This window comes from Oncorhynchus mykiss, chromosome 8 (genome assembly GCF_013265735.2).
Source record: "Oncorhynchus mykiss isolate Arlee chromosome 8, USDA_OmykA_1.1, whole genome shotgun sequence".
Taxonomy (NCBI): Eukaryota; Metazoa; Chordata; class Actinopteri; order Salmoniformes; family Salmonidae; genus Oncorhynchus; species Oncorhynchus mykiss.
The window spans coordinates 36,627,822-36,640,914 of NC_048572.1; positions in this window are offsets into that span (position 1 = coordinate 36,627,822).

Sequence of the window (13,093 nt, forward strand, 5' to 3'; positions counted from 1 at the left end):
ACTTTAATCATGGACCAGGCAGCGGCAACAATGGAGGCGCCTGCGTAGTGATGTTGTCTGGTGTCAAAAGGGGTCAAAAGTTTGTTGATTTGGGAGATCTCAGATTTAATGAGCCATTCGCAGTTTCACTCTTCCCGGCCGTGTGTACTTAGACTTGCATGGCTTAATCTTTGAGGCAAGCATATGCTACTGACAGGATTAACCAGGTAGCCACTCACAACATAGAGGTTGCACCTGGGCACACTAAGCGGAGAACGCACTTGGAGTTGTAATGGATATGAAATATTCTCTCCATCTCAATTTGGGGTTGTTTTTGTTGCCTCCTTGGCTTCTCATTGTGATAATAATTCATGTCTGCCCTTCGGCTCCCTCGGAAAACATATAGCTACTGTACAAGCACATCTCCATTTACCTGGAAGTAACCACAGAGGCACCACATTGTGTGCCTGCAAGGGGGTGAAACTTTGATTAGTACTCCGATCGAATGATTACTTAGAGAACCTGCCATGAATCCCTCTTTAAAACTAGGATCTCTTCTCAGATACAGTTGAATTGACAGTTGCTAGAGAGCGATGTGGGGGAGGAGACAGAGTAGGGACGAGACACAATGGAAGTAGGGTCCTTATGTGCAGGTGTGACTTCAAAGCTCTCTGATAACTTATGCATTCAGGAAACAGACGATTGGATCCGGCTGCTTTGTCTCTGTGTCGTCGTAGTGCTCACCGCTATTGTCTCTCCACTCTCACAGATGAATACAATCCCCATGCTTATAGAATCTACCATTGTAATTTAGGATGTCTTATCAATACAGTCCACGTAAGGACCTGTCTGTATGCTACCAATGGGCAGTGGCCATCAGCAGGGACCAACACAGCCCACAGATACCTCAGGGAGAAGCTTCAGAGAAGAACCATTGTAAGGCAGTTGGGTCATGCTCAATAAATGTGTAGATTAGACTATCCAATGCCCGATTACAATATTTTCTCTTGACTACTAGCAGGCGCATCCATCTCATCTCAGTGTCATTCAGTTCTCCTGGTGAGAATTTAGCTTTACTCTCGTTCCCATTTCATATATTACGGACAGACAGAGTTGAACGACTCATAGAAGTGAGACTGCAGAAACTTGGTTTCTGTTTTGCATTTGAATCACATGCTCTCTTTCCCTGAGTAATATAACCATCGGAGAAGTATCTGTATCTGTGACACACAGTCCTACAGGCCTGTGTGAACCAGAAAAGTGAGAAGTGGGCATGGTGAGTGAATATGCTTCATCACTCATTGACAGGGGTGATTTACTGCACGGCAGCTTAGTCAGAAAGCCCGGGTCTTGGCAAAAATCACGAGTGCCAACGGAAGAAACTCATCTTCTTTAGGGAGATGAGGATGCAGGAGAAGAAATACCAGAATATTAAATGAAAAGAACAAGACGTAAGAGTTCCCTGCAATTGTAACTGTCGTGGGTTGAAGGTGAAGCGTGGTACATGTTCATCTTTTATTAGGACTTGAACACTGAATGGAAAAACAGCTAAAGAGAATGAACGAAACAGTTCTGTCTGGTACAGAATACAAAAACAGAAAACAACTACCCACAAATCATAGTGGGAAAACAGGCTGCCTAAGTATGGTTCTCAATCAGAGACAATGATAAACAGCTGCCTCTGATTGGGAACCATACCAGGCCAAACACAGAAATACAAAAACATAGAACAACACATAGAATGCCCACCCCAACTCACGCCCTGACCAAACTAAAATAGAGACATAAAAAAGGAACTAAGGTCAGGACGTGACAGCAATCCTGAAAGTGCTGTCTTGTGAATAACAAATAGAAAATATTAAAAAGGTAAAATAATGTAGGAAATACACAGGAGATACAACACATAATATCAGATTTGGTTGCATTATCTTAATAATATATATATTTGTCACACCCTGGTCATAGAGAGGTTTTTATTCTCTATTTTGGTTAGGCCAGGGTGTGACTAGGGTGGGCATTCTAGTTTGGCCGGGTGTGGTTCCCAATGCTGTCTATCGTTGTCTCTGATTGGGAATCATACTTAGGCAGCCCTTTCCCCTCTTTCATTTGTTGGTAGTTATTTTCTGTTTAGTGTCTGCACATGACAGAACTGTTCGCGGTTTCAATTAGCTACTTTGTTCGAGTGTTTTTGATATTAAATAAAAATCATGAACACTTACCACGCTGTGTTTTGGTCCACTCTTCTGCCGACGAGCGTGACAATATTAGCTAACACAGCGTGGCATTGGAACACAGGAGTGATGGTTGCTGATAATGGGCCTCTGTACCCCTGTGTAGATATTCCATTGAAAATCAGCCGTTTCCAGCTACAACAGTCATTTACAACATTAACAATGTCTACACTGAATTTCTGATCAATTTGATGTTATTTTAATGGACAAAAAAAAAAGTAGCATAGCATACAGTAGTGCCTTTAGTACAACAGAATTTAGCATAAGAGTGAGTTCATTCATTCACCCAGTCCATATAGACATTTGCCCTGTGCGTTGAGCATATGTGGTATGAAAGCCTAATAAACATGAATTGGGACTGTGTGCAGCTGTGCTACATTAACACAATATACTGTAGCAGCCTTATAAACACAATTCTGGCTGCTGCAAGAACACCATCTGGCCAGTAGGAATCAATATCCACAGTCAATTTAAATGTCCCCTGATTGGTTTATCAACAACAGCAGATTCCCTGTGCTTTCACTATGCCACATTTTCACAGTAAAGACGCAGAGAAACTTTGTTCCCGTCTGGTACTTTAGTGGGTCGTCTGAAAAGGAATGCCTCTCTTTCTGAAAACGAGTAGAATATCTGAGTCCTACCATAAATTCGGGAAGACGCAAACGTGTCTTCTGCATTTAACCCAACCCCTCTGAATCAGAGAGGTGCAGGGGGGGGGGCCTTAATCATCATCCAAAGCAGTTGTCGTTGGGGGTTAACTGACTTGCTCAAGGGCAGAGAGGCAGATTTTTCCACCTTGGGGATTCAAACCAGCAATCTTTCAATTACTGGCCTAGCGCCCTTAACCGCTAGGCTACCTGCCTTGTTTACCAGAAGCCCAAGCTGGTAATAAAAAATGACCCCAGACTCTCCTCATAATATTGTTATCTGCAGCACTAATTGCTCGTAAAGAAATGGTACCGTAGCTCTATCCATACACATGAGAACAACAGTACGTGCTTAATTTACATTTTGGCCCAGAGCAGGTTTCTCTATGTGACCATGGGGGAATATCTCAGTTCACATTACCTTACATAAAGAGAGCCATATGGAAATATTAGTTGTTTTCATAAAATACAAGACAGCAGTTTGGGCTGCTTGCACGTAAGACTGTTGATCCTAGATCGTCATTGATCTTGCGTTGATCTTGCGTTGTCATTTGATACTGTTGACAGTTCTCAGATTATGCTGCAATTAGATATAAAAACACATTCACCAAAACCAATACCTTGGAACTGGTGACTGATTGATATTGGCGCTGTCGTTCGCCCTTCTCTTTTCGAGGAACATTAACAATGACAGATGCTTTTTTAATCTGGCCATACCACTGGCAGCGACCTTTCAGCACATTGGGTTAAATTGAATGATTCTTGTTTTTCTTTTCTGTGTGGCTGTTGGCGAGGCGAGGAGACCGGAACGGCAGCAGACCTCTGTTTATGACCTGGAGAGGGTGATGGAAAGTGAGTGAGGAGAGAGAGAGAGAGAGAGAGAGAAGAAGAGAGAGAGTTTGTGTGTGTGTGTGTGTGTGTGTGTGTGTGTGTGTGTGTGTGTGTGAGAGAGAGAGAGAGAGGAAAGGGGGAGAGAGAGAGAGAGAGAGAGAGAGAGAGAGAGAGAGAGGGAGAGAGAGAGAGTCAAGTCAAAGTCCAGACCTGAATCCAATCGAGAATCTGTGGAAAGAACTGAAAACTGCTGTTCACAAATGCTCTCCATCCAACCTCACTGAGCTCGAGCTGTTTTGCAAGGAGGAATGGGAAAAAAATGTCAGTCTCTCGATGTGCAAAACTGATAGAGACATACCCCAAGCGACTTACAGCTGTAATCGCAGCAAAAGGTGGTGCTACAAAGTATTAACTTAAGGGGGCTGAATAATTTTGCACGCCCAATTTTTCAGTTTTTGATTTGTTAAAAAAGTTTGAAATATCCAATAAATGTCGTTCCACTTCATGATTGTGTCCCACTTGTTGTTGATTCTTCACAAAAAAATACAGTTTTATATCTTTATGTTTGAAGCCTGAAATGTGGCAAAAGGTCACAAAGTTCAAGGGGGCCGAATACTTTCGCAAGGCACTGTATGTGTGTGTTTTATGGCACTAGGATTACACCGATACACTGTAACTGTTTCCAGAATTGCACTGAGTAGACATTACCAACCACCATACGTTTTTGGACATGTAGGATGAAGTAAAATGTGACTTTAAGTGGCAACTTAAAGGAACAGGGACATTTTGTGTGTGATCAAATGTGTGGTCCAGTGGAACTGCCAGAGGCCCTGGAGGAGATGGGAGATAGGAATCAGTCACACTGTCTGTCTCTCTGTCTGTCTGTCTGTCTGTCTGTCTGTCTGTCTGTCTGTCTGTCTGTCTCCGCTCTGCACTGCACTGCTTTCAAAGGAAATTGAAGAGGACTGGCTTATTGTTGAAAAAAATCATCCCATGGTCGTATCGTAACTGCAGGGGTTCTTGTTGGCCTTCTACCTACCGTCACAGGGAGATGGTGTGTGTGTGTGTGTTTCATCAGATCTTCATTTGTCAAGGTCCGTGGAGAGCACTTGTGTTTACTTTTGCAAGAGAGCCATTTCTGCCAAGTAGACTACTAATGTCCATCCTCCTTCACACTCTCCTACCTTTCTTCCTCTTTCCATCTTCCTCCTTCCTTCCCTTATTTCTCCACCTCCTCCACTAATTTCTTTCCTCCTCCTCAATATTCTCTCTCATCCTCCCTTCCTTAACCTCTTTCCTTACCCCTCCTCCTCCCTCTCTTTCATCCTCCCCTCCCTCCCTCCCTATCATCTCCTGTCTGTAACCAACTCTGACAGGCAGGTGGGATGTTACATAGTGGAGGTCCCCAGGCAGGCCAGTCAGATCAGCATCAGATCAGACAATCGGTCAGTAGAGACCTGGGTGATATCTTCCCTCTGTAATGCCTGCTCAAATGCCTGCCATTTAGTTTGACATTAGAGGGTAGCTGCCCAGTGTGTCCCAGCCTAGGCCACTAGATGGGGTTGTGCAGAGATGTCGTGGTGACTGGAGAAGTGTGTAGACTCATTTTGTCCAACATTTCCCAAACGGCCATTCACATTCTATGAAAAACAGTGATATACACTCTGAATGACCTAAAATGATGAGTCCCATATGGGCCTTTCACAGACAGGCCAACCCCAGCTGTACTGTTGGGTCAGTTTTTTCCCCGTTTTTCAGTTTTTGGTTTCAAAGTCACACTTTTTTTTTTTTAAATATAAAAAACAACAGAATTAGATGTTCTAAGTCCACTGAAATGCTTAAACCACATTAAGAGACCACGTTTGAGGTCTGGGAAAAAACAAAGACATTTCGATTTTTGAGTGTAGTTACCCTTTATTTCAAGTGTGCAGGCACGAAGCACTAGCGTTGCTAGATTGTTCCTGTTCCTGTTTTTGGTACAAATGCATATCAGTCTAAATCCATACAGTGTGGCATATATTATCAGTGTTTATGATAATGAAGACCGTTGAGGCGAGCCCTGATACAGCGGCCATTAAAAGAACCTTGGCGCTGCTGACTGAGTCTGGGCTACAAACTACACTAGACAGACCAGACCACATTATACAGAATCACTCAACCAAAGAAATCTGGTCACTCACACCTACAGTACATCGACACAATGTGCATGTCCCCCAGAAATACTTTGAGAGTATACTTTCAACTCTGTCAGTTACCATGATTGTCAATAATGTGTCAGTTCCCTTGGTTATCAATAATGTGTCAGTTACCATGATTGTCAATAGTGTGTCAGTTACCATGATTGTCAATAATGTGTCAGTTGCCATGATTGTCAATAATGTGTCAGTTCCCTTGGTTATCAATAATGTGTCAGTTGCCATGATTGGCAATAGTGTGTCAGTTACCATGATTGTCGATAATGTGTCAGGTACCATGATTGTCAATAATGTGTCAGGTACCATGATTGTCAATAATGTGTCAGGTACCATGATTGTCAATAATGTGTCAGTTACCATGATTGGCAATAATGTGTCAGGTACCATGATTGTCAATAATGTGTCAGTTACCATGATTGTCAATAATGTGTCAGTTACCATGATTGTCAATAATGTGTCAGGTACCATGATTGTCAATAATGTGTCAGTTACCATGATTGGCAATAATGTGTCAGGTACCATGATTGTCAATAATGTGTCAGTTACCATGATTGTCAATAGTGTGTCATTTACCATGATTGTCAATAATGTGTCAGTTACCATGATTGTCAATAATGTGTCAGGTACCATGATTGTCAATAATGTGTCAGTTACCATGATTGTCAATAATGTGTCAGTTACCATGATTGTCAATAATGTGTCAGTTACCATGATTGTCAATAGTGTGTCAGTTACCATGATTGTCAATGGTGTGTCAGTTACCATGATTGTCAATAATGTGTCAGGTACCATGATTGTCAATAATGTGTCAGGTACCATGATTGTCAATAATGTGTCAGGTACCATGATTGTCAATAATGTGTCAGTTACCATGATTGTCAATAATGTGTCAGTTACCATGATTGTCAATAATGTGTCAGGTACCATGATTGTCAATAATGTGTCAGTTACCATGATTGTCAATAATGTGTCAGTTACCATGATTGCCAATAATGTGTAATTTAACAATGATTGTCATATTGCTGTGTGTGTGTACGTGTAAATACAATTACTCATCATCACATCAGTATGAGTAGTGTTTTAGTCTGCGGCAGCATGTTGTCTCGGAGGAGAGGAACAGTAAAGTTGAGGAAAGGAGAGCAACTCATTGCTCTGGGAGTGTTAAATATTTATAATGCTGCAGTTTCTCTCATCATCTTCAATCTCTTCTTCATTTCTCTCTCACCCCCTGCAGTAGCAGCCACTGCCAGACATCTATGCAGTGTTGTGTAGCAAGACCTCGCTGTGAAGACACGATCCCTCCTCTCTCCCTGAAGACAGTATATTCTTCACACGTAACAACAAAAAGGAACATTTGCAATTGAAGCAGAAATGCTAATCAACATAATGCCACTGGCATAGCATTCTCTTTGTCATGAAAATGATTCTGCCTCTTGTCTCCCCAGGACCGTACCATGACTCATTGGTGCCCCACTGGACTTCATTATACAGGCAAGAAGGAACACAGTCATGGGGGATACCGCATGCTCTGCGGCATGTAATACACTTTGTGAACACTCGAGGGAGCTATAGTACCATTACATCTTTACACATGTCTACAATGTAAAATCACACTTGTCTGGTGGACAGTTGAAGTCGGAAGCTTACATACACTTAGGTTGGAGTCATTGAAACTCGTTTTTCAACCACTCCTCAAATGTCTTGTTAGCAAACTATAGTTTTGGCATGTCGGTTAGGACATCTACTTTGTGCATGACACAAGTCATTTTCCAACAATTGTTTACAGACAGATAATTTCACTTATAATTCACTATCACAGTTCCAGTGGGTCAGAAGTGTACATACACTAAGTTGACTTTGCCTTTAAACAGATTGGAAAATTCCAGAAAATGATGTCATGGCTTTAGCAGCTTCTCATAGGCTAATTGACATCATTTGAGTCAATTGGAGGTGTACTTGAGGATGTAGTTCAAGGCCTACCTTCAAACTCAGTGCCTCTTTGCTTAACATCATGGGAAAATCGAATGAAATCAGCCAAAATAATTGTAGACCTCCACAAGTCTGGTTCATCCTTGCGAGCAATTTCCAAATGCCTGAAGGTACCACGTTCATCTGTACAAACAATAGTATGCAAGTATAAACACCATGGGACCACGCAGTCATCATACCGCTCAGGAAGGAGACGCATTCTGTTTCCTAGAGATTAATGTACTTTGGTGTGAAAAGTGCCAATCAATCCAAGAACAACAGCAAAGGACCTTGTGATGATGCTGAAGGAAACAGGTACAAAAGTATCTATATCCACAGTGAAACGAGTCCTATATCGACATAAATTGAAAGGCCGCTCAACAAGGAAGAAGCCACTGCTCCAAAACCACCATAAAAAAGCCAGACTATGGTTTGCAACTGCACATGGGGACAAAGATCGTACTTTTTGGAGAAATGTCCTCTGGTCTGATGAAGCAAAAATATAACTGTTTGGCCATAATGACCATCATTATGTTTGGAGAAAAAAGGGGGAGGCTTGCAAGACATAGAACACCTTCCCAACCGTGAAGCACGGGGGTGGCAGCATCATGTTGTGGGGGTGCTTTGCTGCAGGAGTGGCTGGTGCACTTCACAAAATAGATGGCATCATGAGGATGGAACATTATGTGGATATATCGAAGCAACATCTCAAGACATCAGTCGGGAAGATAAAACTTGGTCGCAAATAGGTCTTCCAAATGGACAAAGACTCCAAGCATACTTCCAAAGTGGTGGCAAAATGGCTTAAGGACAACAAAGTCAAGGTATTGGAGTGGCCATCACAAAGCCCTGACCTCAATCCCATAGAACAATTGTGGGCAGAACTGAAAAAGTGTTTGCGAGCAAGGAGGCCTACAAACCTGACTCAGTTACACCAACTCTGTCAGGAGGAATGGGCCAAAATTATTTTTTAAATGTATTTGGCTAAGGTGTTTGTAAACTTCTGACTTCAACTATGTATTTTTTTATATCTTTGGCTGGGTTCATAGGCTGGGTTTCTGTACAGCACTTTGATATATCAGCTGATGTAAGAAGGGCTATATAAATACATTTGATTTGATTTGTAAAACGACACATTTATGATGTCATATGACAACACAAACTAATGAATGTGGCTTCAGTAAAATAACATGTGGTTGCCACAGTATACTTAACTTGGACATAGTGCTTCGGTGCTGACCCAAGGCTTTTCAAAGGGTTGTAGTCAGGCTTACACTCTGGGACTCCCTAACCTCACACACACAGTCAGTCATGGCTGTGTAAGTAGGAACGTGATCATTTTGTACACATACAGTGCCTTGCGAAAGTATTCGGCCCCCTTGAACTTTGCGACCTTTTGCCACATTTCAGGCTTCAAACATAAAGATATAAAACTGTATTTTTTTGTGAAGAATCAACAACAAGTGGGACACAATCATGAAGTGGAACGACATTTATTGGATATTTCAAACTTTTTTAACAAATCAAAAACTGAAAAATTGGGCGTGCAAAATTATTCAGCCCCTTTACTTTCAGTGCAGCAAACTCTCTCCAGAAGTTCAGTGAGGATCTCTGAATGATCCAATGTTGACCTAAATGACTAATGATGATAAATACAATACACCTGTGTGTAATCAAGTCTCCGTATAAATGCACCTGCACTATGATAGTCTCAGAGGTCCGTTAAAAGCGCAGAGAGCATCATGAAGAACAAGGAACACACCAGGCAGGTCCGAGATACTGTTGTGAAGAAGTTTAAAGCCGGATTTGGATACCAAAATATTTCCCAAGCTTTAAACATCCCAAGGAGCACTGTGCAAGCGATAATATTGAAATGGAAGGAGTATCAGACCACTGCAAATCTACCAAGACCTGGCCGTCCCTCTAAACTTTCAGCTCATACAAGGAGAAGACTGATCAGAGATGCAGCCAAGAGACCCATGATCACTCTGGATGAACTGCAGAGATCTACAGCTGAGGTGGGAGACTCTGTCCATAGGACAACAATCAGTCGTATATTGCACAAATCTGGCCTTTATGGAAGAGTGGCAAGAAGAAAGCCATTTCTTAAAGAAATCCATAAAAAGTGTTGTTTAAAGTTTGCCACAAGCCACCAGAAGGTGCTCTGGTCAGATGAAACCAAAATTGAACTTTTTGGCAACAATGCAAAACGTTATGTTTGGCGTAAAAGCAACACAGCTGAACACACCATCCCCACTGTCAAACATGGTGGTGGCAGCATCATGGTTTGGGCCTGCTTTTCTTCAGCAGGGACAGGGAAGATGGTTAAAATTGATGGGAAGATGGATGGAGCCAAATACAGGACCATTCTGGAAGAAAACCTGATGGAGTCTGCAAAAGACCTGAGACTGGGATGGAGATGTGTCTTCCAACAAGACAATGATCCATTACATAAAGCAAAATCTACAATGGAATGGTTCAAAAAGAAACATATCCAGGTGTTAGAATGGCCAAGTCAAAGTCCAGACCTGAATCCAATCGAGAATCTGTGGAAAGAACTGAAAACTGCTGTTCACAAATGCTCTCCATCCAACCTCACTGAGCTCAAGCTGTTTTGCAAGGAGGAATGGGAAAAAATGTCAGTCTCTCGATGTGCAAAACTGATAGAGACATACCCCAAGCGACTTACAGCTGTAATCGCAGCAAAAGGTGGCGCTACAAAGTATTAACTTAAGGGGGCTGAATAATTTTGCACGCCCAATTTTTCAGTTTTTGATTTGTTAAAAAAGTTTGAAATATCCAATAAATGTCGTTCCACTTCATGATTGTGTCCCACTTGTTGTTGATTCTTCACAAAAAAATACAGTTTTATATCTTTATGTTTGAAGCCTGAAATGTGGCAAAAGGTCGCAAAGTTCAAGGGGGCCGAATACTTTCGCAAGGCACTGTATATGACATTTTCTGTAACTACTACATATACCCATCTCGTTGATATAAAACGATTAGAGGTACACAAGTTGTTAAAGTTGTTTTAGGTCACTGTAATTACATCTACGCCACCGCTCGTCCTATGCGTAATGGCCATTTAGGCGGGTATTCCAACAGTTTCCAATGTACATTTTTTTATACTGTTGCCTGGGTTTTAACATAGACCCATTTGCATGTATATACAGTGCATTCGGAAAGTATTCAGACCCCTTGACTTTTTCCACATTATTACATTACGGCCTTATTATAAAATGGAATAAGTGGAACAATTTCCCTCATCAATCTACACACAATACCCCAAAATGACAAAGCAAAAACAGACTTTTTATAGACTTTTTAACATAAGTATTCAAGACATTTTACTGAGTGATTTACTGTTGGCAGCGATTACAGCCTCGAGTCTTCTTGGGTATGACGCTACAAGCTTGGCACACCTGTATTCGGGGAGTTTCTCCCATTCTCCTCTGCAGATCCTCTCAAGCTCTGTCAGGTTGGATGGGGAGCATCGCTGCACAGCTATTTTCAGGTCTCTCCGGAGATGTTCGATCAGGTTCAAGTCCGGGCTCTGGCTGGGCCACTCAAGGACATTCAGCGATGTGTCCCGAAGCCACTCCTGTGTTGTCTTGGCTGTGAGCTTAGGGTCGTTGTCCCGTTGGAAGGTCAACCTTTCCAGTCTGAGGTCCTCAGTGCTCTGGTGCAGTTTTTCATCAAGGAGCTCTCTGTACAGTGCTCCGGTGAAATGTGTATATTTTGGCATGTGAGCACTCAGGTCTGTTTGACCTGACAAAGATCAGTTTTACAGGTATTCTTTATTAACCAATCACCTACGTTTTAAAGGATGTGCGTATGACCCCAAACTTTTCTATGGGAACCCCAGTAGGCCTTAGAACACATGATGCCACATGATGCCATGGCCACTGTGGTTCGTAGGTTCAGTCTGTCTCTTGGCTAATTCTGTTCAGAAATCGGATCAAGGGTTAACTCTGGAAGGTCATTGTCTGCTGCCATTTTTTGCCCGTCCATGTGTCGCTGTAGGCCATGATCCTTGTTCAACCTCATAAACAAAAAGACCCCTAACGAGGACAGAAACACAGGCAATTGTTGGACGGTTAGCAAGTTTGCTGAACTACGCAGTAGGCACATACATATCAGTATATTCATATGCACTATATATACAAAAGTATGTGGAGTCCCCTTCAAATTAGTGGATTCGGCTATTTCAACAACAGCCGTTGCTGACAGGTGCATAAAATCGAGCACACAGCCATGCAATCACCATAGACAAACATTGGCAGTAGAATGGTCTTACTGAAGAACTCAGTGTTTTTCAATGTGGCACCGTCATAGGATGCCAACTTTCCAACAAGTCAGGCCGTCAAATTTCTGCCTTGCTAGAGCTGACCCGGTCAACTGTAAGTGCTGTTATTGTTATTGTTGTTGAAGTGGAAACATCTAGGAGCACGGCTCAGTGGTGAAGTGGTAGGGGATCGTCGAGTGCTGAAGTGCGAAGCGCGTAAAAATATTCTGTCCTCGGTTGCAACGCTCACTACCAAGTTCCAAACTGCCTCTGGAAGCAACTTCAGCACAAGAACGGTTTGTCGAGAGCTTCATGAAATGGGTTTCCATGGTCAAGCAGCTATTCACAAGCCTAAGATCAACATTTGCAATGCCAAGCGTCGGCTGGAGTGGTGTAAAGTTCACCGGCATTGGACTGGAGCAGTGGAAATGCGTTCTCTGGAGTGATGAATCACACTTCACTATTTGGCAGGCCAACGGACTAATCTGGGTTTGCGGATGCCAGGAGAACTCTACCTGCCCGAATGCATAGTGCCAACTGTAAAGTTTGGTGGAGGAGCAATAATGGTATGGGGCTGTTTTTCATGGTTCGGGCTAGGCCCCTTAGTTCCAGTGAAGGGAAATCTTAGTGCAACAGTATACAATGACATTCTAGATGATTCTGTGCTTCCAACTTTGTGGCAACAGTTTGGGAAGGCCCTTTCCTGTTTCAGCATGACAATGCCCCGTGCACAAAGCGAGGTCCATACAGAAATGGTTTGTCGAGATCGGTGTGGATGAATTTGACTGGCCTGCACAGAGCCCTGAACTTATCCCCATCGAACACCATTGGAATAAATAGGAACGCCGACTGCGAGCCAGGCGTAATCACCCAACATCAGTGCCCGATCTCACTAACGCTCTTGTGGTTGAATGGAATTAAGTCTCTGCAGCAATGTACTAACATCAAGTGGAAAGC